Raw genomic sequence first — 6,036 nt, 5'->3', positions numbered from 1 at the left:
AGAAAATTGCCTGAACTGACAATTTTTCCTTGGTTTATTAAGTGACTACATCTGGAGCTCACTTTGATACTCTAAATTAGATCTCTCATATTTTCAAAGAGATAGGTCATTTCTTCCTTTATTCTTTTGAAGTGTGCTGTTTTTGTTAAGTCATTTCAATCATGTCCGACTCTGTTACCCCATTTGGGGTTTTCTTGGCAAAGATACTAGAGTGGTTTGCATTTCCTTCTCCAGCTCATTTTACAGGTGAGGAAACCGAGGCAAACAGGGTAAAGTGACGCAGGGCCTCACAGCTACTAAGTGTCTGGAGGCCGAATTTGAACCTAAGACTTACTGACTCTATTCCTGGCACTTTAACCACTCCGCCACCTAGCTGCCCTTTGAAGTTTGCTACCTTCTGCTTAAAGAAAAAATTAGTTTTTATAGAGTGGTGTTTCCATTTCTTTTATAAAAACAAATAGACTTTCATTTCAGTGAATGCAGTTATAATGTCTAATTTAGGGGGGTTGATTGTTTGTTGGGTCCATATTTGTGATTTTATGAGGAACTCCCATTGTAGAAACTGGATCTGCCAATGCATATCACCATCTTGTCTATAACTCAACATCTTAGAAATTATTTCCATGTTTCTGTTGATGATACTAACCCATAGTACTTTGCTAAAGTGAATATAGACATGGAAGTAAACAATATACAGTCCTGCAAAAGAACACATAGCTTAAAATTGTTTAACTAACACCATGAAGTCTGTGGGAAGTTGGGGAATAGGGATCTGTAACCAAGATTTGATAAACTTACTTCAGAAAAGTATATTTAAACATAAAATATCATAGTAGAATTAATGGCCAATGGCTGACCTACCAGGTAAATATGAAATAAAATGCCATGTAAGTGAAACAGCTTACATGGGTGTGTAAATTACATATGTGATGTCAGATCACATGCATGTATATATACATGCAATATATGCATATATGTAAAACTGTAGTATGTATGTAAATCCATGTAACTTAAACTCACCAAGCTGTAAAGTGAATTTTACTTGAAGCACAGATGATAATAACTCACATTTAGGTGGTGCTTTAAATCTTACAAAGAACTTTTCCCACAACTCTGTAAAGTAGATAATGCATTTTACAGATACGGAAATTGAGACTGAAAAAAGGATCAAATGACTTGTCCAGGTCAACACAAGTATCTGGAGTCAAAATTTGAACCCAGGTATCCCAATCACATATATTCACACGTCTTTCAATGATGTTTAATGATGATATCTGTTACAATTTACACCTAGTAATTTAATTGAAATTTTTTTCAACCCGGACCATGATTTTATTGGTTGTGCAGCACTCCAGATGAAGAAATACTCTCTTCTATGGGTCACTGTTATACAGCTTACAGTCATTAAAAAAAAAAAAAACTTTTTTGGAAGTGATTAGCCCAGGGTTATACTTCTAGTATGATTCAGAAGTGGGACTTGAACCTAGGTCTTCTGAGTCTAAGACCAACTCTATATCAACTCTGCGTGCTGCCTCTCACAGTAGTTTTGGTGGAATACTTGAAAAATGTTGTATACTAGATATGTGTACGTATTTGCACATATATGTATACAGAGATATCTATATACATATATGTGTATACATATATCCATACATCCATATATCTATCTGTATATATGTATAAAACATTATTCAAGTACTCCAAAATTATTGTGTGTATATATTGTATATGTGTGTGTGTGTGTGTATGTGTGTGTGTGTATATATATATATATATATACACACACACAGATATCTATGTATGTATACATACACACATGACACCTTATGCAAGTAGTCCCTGTATGATATATAATATATAGGAATACTTGAAGTCTTCCCCGGTGAAAGAGGCTGAGGGACAGAAGCAGATCCTGTGCCCCCTAGGCAGAAGGTACAGAGGTGGGGGTGGGGGTGGGGAGTAAAAGAGGAGAGAACACCTTTCTAGAGAAGAAACAGTAAAGCGGTGAACATAACCCAGATACAGGGAGGAGATTTGGAACAGAGCATCGTAAGTGGAGGCTCCAAGCCAGAATGGACTGAATTCCCTGAAGAGACGTCTGTTCATCCATATGTAGCCCCCTCCTCAGGAGAAGATCTCTACTTCTGAGGGAAAACCCAGACACAAGGACAAACCTCAGTGTTACTTATTGAAACTCTAAGACTAAACAAAGCCCAAGTGAGTCTGCAGTTATGATTGTGGGCCATGTCTACGTGTACGTCTGTGTGAGCATGTGTGTACACATATATATGTTTTATATTTTGGGGTATTTTACTGTTTCTCTGCATATTTCATAAAATTATAGCGTGTTAAAGCCATAAGAGAACTTCTTGTTATTTCCAGTCACGTCTGACCCTTTGTGACCCCATTTGGTGTTTTTTTTGGGCAGAGATACTAGAGTTGTTTGCCATTACTTTCTGCAGCTCATTTTACAGATGAGGAAACTGAGGCAAACAGGGTTAAGTGACTTACTCAGGGTCACACAGCTAGTAAGTGTCTGAGGTCATATTTGAACTTGGGAAGAGGAGTCTTCCTGACTCCGGGCCTGGCACTCTATCTACTGTGCCATCTAGCTGCCCATTTGTTAAATTAGTAAATGAATTAACACATTTAATATCTCACACTTCTCTTGAAAGGTAAGCGCTGGTATATTTATGACCCTTTATTATATATTGATAGTAGCTGAGGTTTATATGGTGTTTTGTGTACATTATCTCATGGATGTGCGAAGGAATCCTCACTGAAAAATGTATTGGCTTTAAAATGTTTATTTTCCATTCCCTCAACCCTAAAGTTGTCTTCTTCTGCCCTCCCCTATTATCACTGTCACTAGAAATTGGGTGAAGCGATTCTTATTTCATCTAGTTTATCTCTTCCATGGCCAATATCATTTTTAGCTACCACAACCTGAGCACCATGAACACAAACAACCTTTAGGTCTACTGGGGTTTGGGAGCCAGGAGGGAGAACCTCAGTTGTAGGTTATAAGATTAAAGAAGGAAAACCAATGAATTCAGTCCTCCAATATCTGTCATTACCCCTTCCAACAGCATAAGGGGGAAAATGGTAATGGTAACTACACAGCATCTCCTTCCGTACATCGTGGATTCAGTGTCCTCCTATATAAAATGAGGAGATTATATCATCATGTGATATATTACCCTATATATCCTATAGATATATATGCACACCCTGATAGAATATGGATATTATTATATATAGTTGTTATATATATATATATATATATATATATATGTAGTTGTAATTTCTGATGATTATTAAATATAGTACTGCTCTGAGGTGAATCTTTTAGTTGCATTACCAGGACCTATAGGAAACCATTGGACTATGAAAACAGACCAAGAAAGCAGTACACTTGTGTGGCCTATGAGGCAAGGGTGAAAGAGTGTTCAGGCGGAATGTGACAAAGACTCTTTTCTTGACCCAGAACATCCCTCAAAGTCTAGAAGAGTATTCTCTCCCAGTCCCCTCCATCTGGAAGGATCCCAAGGAACGCTCTTCAGTCTTGAGTATAAGTTAGATTTACAAAAGCCAGGAAAATTCCTCCCTTTATGGACCAGTATTGGTTTCGTGGTCACCTTGTAGTCCTTACTGAAAGCCACCCAGCCATGGAGTTCTCCTCTCTGCCATACTAGAGAGATAGCAAGAGTGGCTTTATTGTTGTTGCTGTTGTTCGTTCCGTCATATCCAAATCTCCATGACCCCATTCAGGGTTTTCTTGGCAAAGATACTGGAGTGGTTTGCCATTTCCTTCTGTAGTTCATTTTACAGATGATGAAACTGAGATAAACATGGTAAAGTGACTTGCCCAGGGTCACACAGCTAGTAAGTGTCTGAGGCTGGATTTGAGCTCAGGAAGATGCAAGCCCAGTGCTCTATCCACTGCACTATCTAGTTGCCAGTACTCTCACTACCAAGGAAATAATCTGAGTGCTGTGAGTACTGAAAGTGATTGAAAAAAAACACTTCTTGTTGCATGCCCAGTTATTCCAGCATATCACCCAACTATTCCATGAGGCAGTCCAACCTAATAGAAACTTGCCATGAGCAAGTCAGGGGTGACATGACCAAGCTCTAGTCCTGTGGGTCATTTGAGTCATGTTAATTTTTTGAGGAAGCTGGGTCCAGGTGACCCTCCCAGGGCTTTTTTCAGGGGAACTGTGCCAAGAACTTAGAGGGATCTCTGTCTTTAGGCTTCACAGACTAAAGACTTTTTAGTTTAACTGAACCTTTTATACAGTGCTGAGAATGGTCCCTCTAGACCCACAGGACACTCCCCACCCATCTACTCACCCCATCACTTGCCAGGGGAACTGTGTTTATTTGACTATGGCAGGGTGGTTGTTCAATTCTATAGCAAGATTAAATTATCTCAAGTCATTTATTGAATGACTCAGTAAGTCATATGTGGATTGGAGACTAGAACCCAGATTTCCCGACCCCTCCTTGAGTAATTTTTTCACTGCCTCCCAAATGTCACATTTGCTTTGTGTTAATAAAGCATATTTCATCAGGGAAGCTGGCAGCAGTTTTATGTGCTCAATTTTACTGCAACAATGATCAAAATTCTTTTCTATAAGCAAGCAAATCAAAGTGCAAAAAAGAGAAAAATGACTCACTTGAGGGCTTTGTGAAATTGGGAGTATATCCTGGCGGGGGTCACAGCTACTGAGCCCTTCTCTCCCTTGTACATCTTTATGGGCTGAAGATACCAACTTTTTGTCGCTGACCGCAAGATTTTAGCACTGTTATGGAGCTCTTTGTGCATTGAAGATTGAAATGAATTGTTAGTCCTTAGAAGGCGGTGGATCCAATTCTTAGCCAGGGTGGGAGTATAGGTGCAATAGGTCAGGACACATTAACATAGCCATTAGAAATGGTATTTGCCTGCCTGACATGGCCAGTGCTAATACAGTGTGCTTACATAGTTGTGGAAATCCTCCTCACCATCTCCCAATTTTCTAAAAGGACGTAAATCAGTGAAATAGAAGAACTCTAGAAGAAGAGATTGGAAAACTCTCGATTGTAAATTTTTTGTGGAGAGGGACTATGTCCTATATTTGGTACTTAGCACAATGTTAGATAGAACTTGACAAATATTAACTGGTTAATTGGTTGAGGAACATCTATAGAAACTCTCTCTGAATAGCGCGGCTATAGCAGGCTAAGAGCATTCATGAAATTGGTCAAGTGCTCTTCCAGGCCATAAGTGCACACCCACATGCGAATGTTCATCAGAGCCAAAGCTCAGGAATTAGGGTGGAGAGAAGTTGCTCCCAGACAATCCAGAAAATCTACAATTTTTATGCCAGAGTATTCGTTTTGTGCCTTTTTAAAGATATCAGCACGATTCAGCAAGTCTACGAGTCATCCTGGCACTCCTCTCAGAGACATGTACCCAGACTGCAAAACGTGGGTCCAAACCCCAAACTCAGACCATTCCAGCCTTGTCTCTTTAGTGTCTTTGGGTTTGGTCCATAGCCTTTAGGGCATCAGAGGATAGGAGTATTCTTCATTCCTTCTGTGCTCTAATAGGAACCTAGATTGACCCAATGCTTACATAGATCCAAGAAATTCAGGCAAAATTAAACCAGTCTTAGAAATTCAATGTGCTCAGCATTTCAAGTCGTTTCATTTCTTCTCCTGTTAATAATCATTCTCAGACCATATACTCTCTATGATCATTTGTTTAGATTTTTCCCCATTAAAAAAGCCCGTTGTTCTTCGCATTTTACCTCTCTGGAGCATTTTTAAATTTTTATAATTTGGAAAAGTAAAGCAAGTGGAAAGAACACTGGGTTGGAAGCCAAAGGCCAAGAGATAGAGTCCTCATTCTGCCACTAAAGATCATTCTGACCTTTAACAAGTCACTTTCCTTCTATGAGACTCCGATTCACCATCCCTAAAATGAGAGGTGATTGGACTAGATGATCTCTAAGGTTTTTTACAGCTCTTTGATTTTGTAACATTTTGGGG

The sequence above is a fragment of the Vombatus ursinus genome, unplaced genomic scaffold (genome assembly GCF_900497805.2).
Source record: "Vombatus ursinus unplaced genomic scaffold, bare-nosed wombat genome assembly UNPS02014870.1, whole genome shotgun sequence".
In the NCBI taxonomy this organism is placed as follows: Eukaryota; Metazoa; Chordata; class Mammalia; order Diprotodontia; family Vombatidae; genus Vombatus; species Vombatus ursinus.
Note: the sequence above shows the minus strand (reverse complement) of the source record.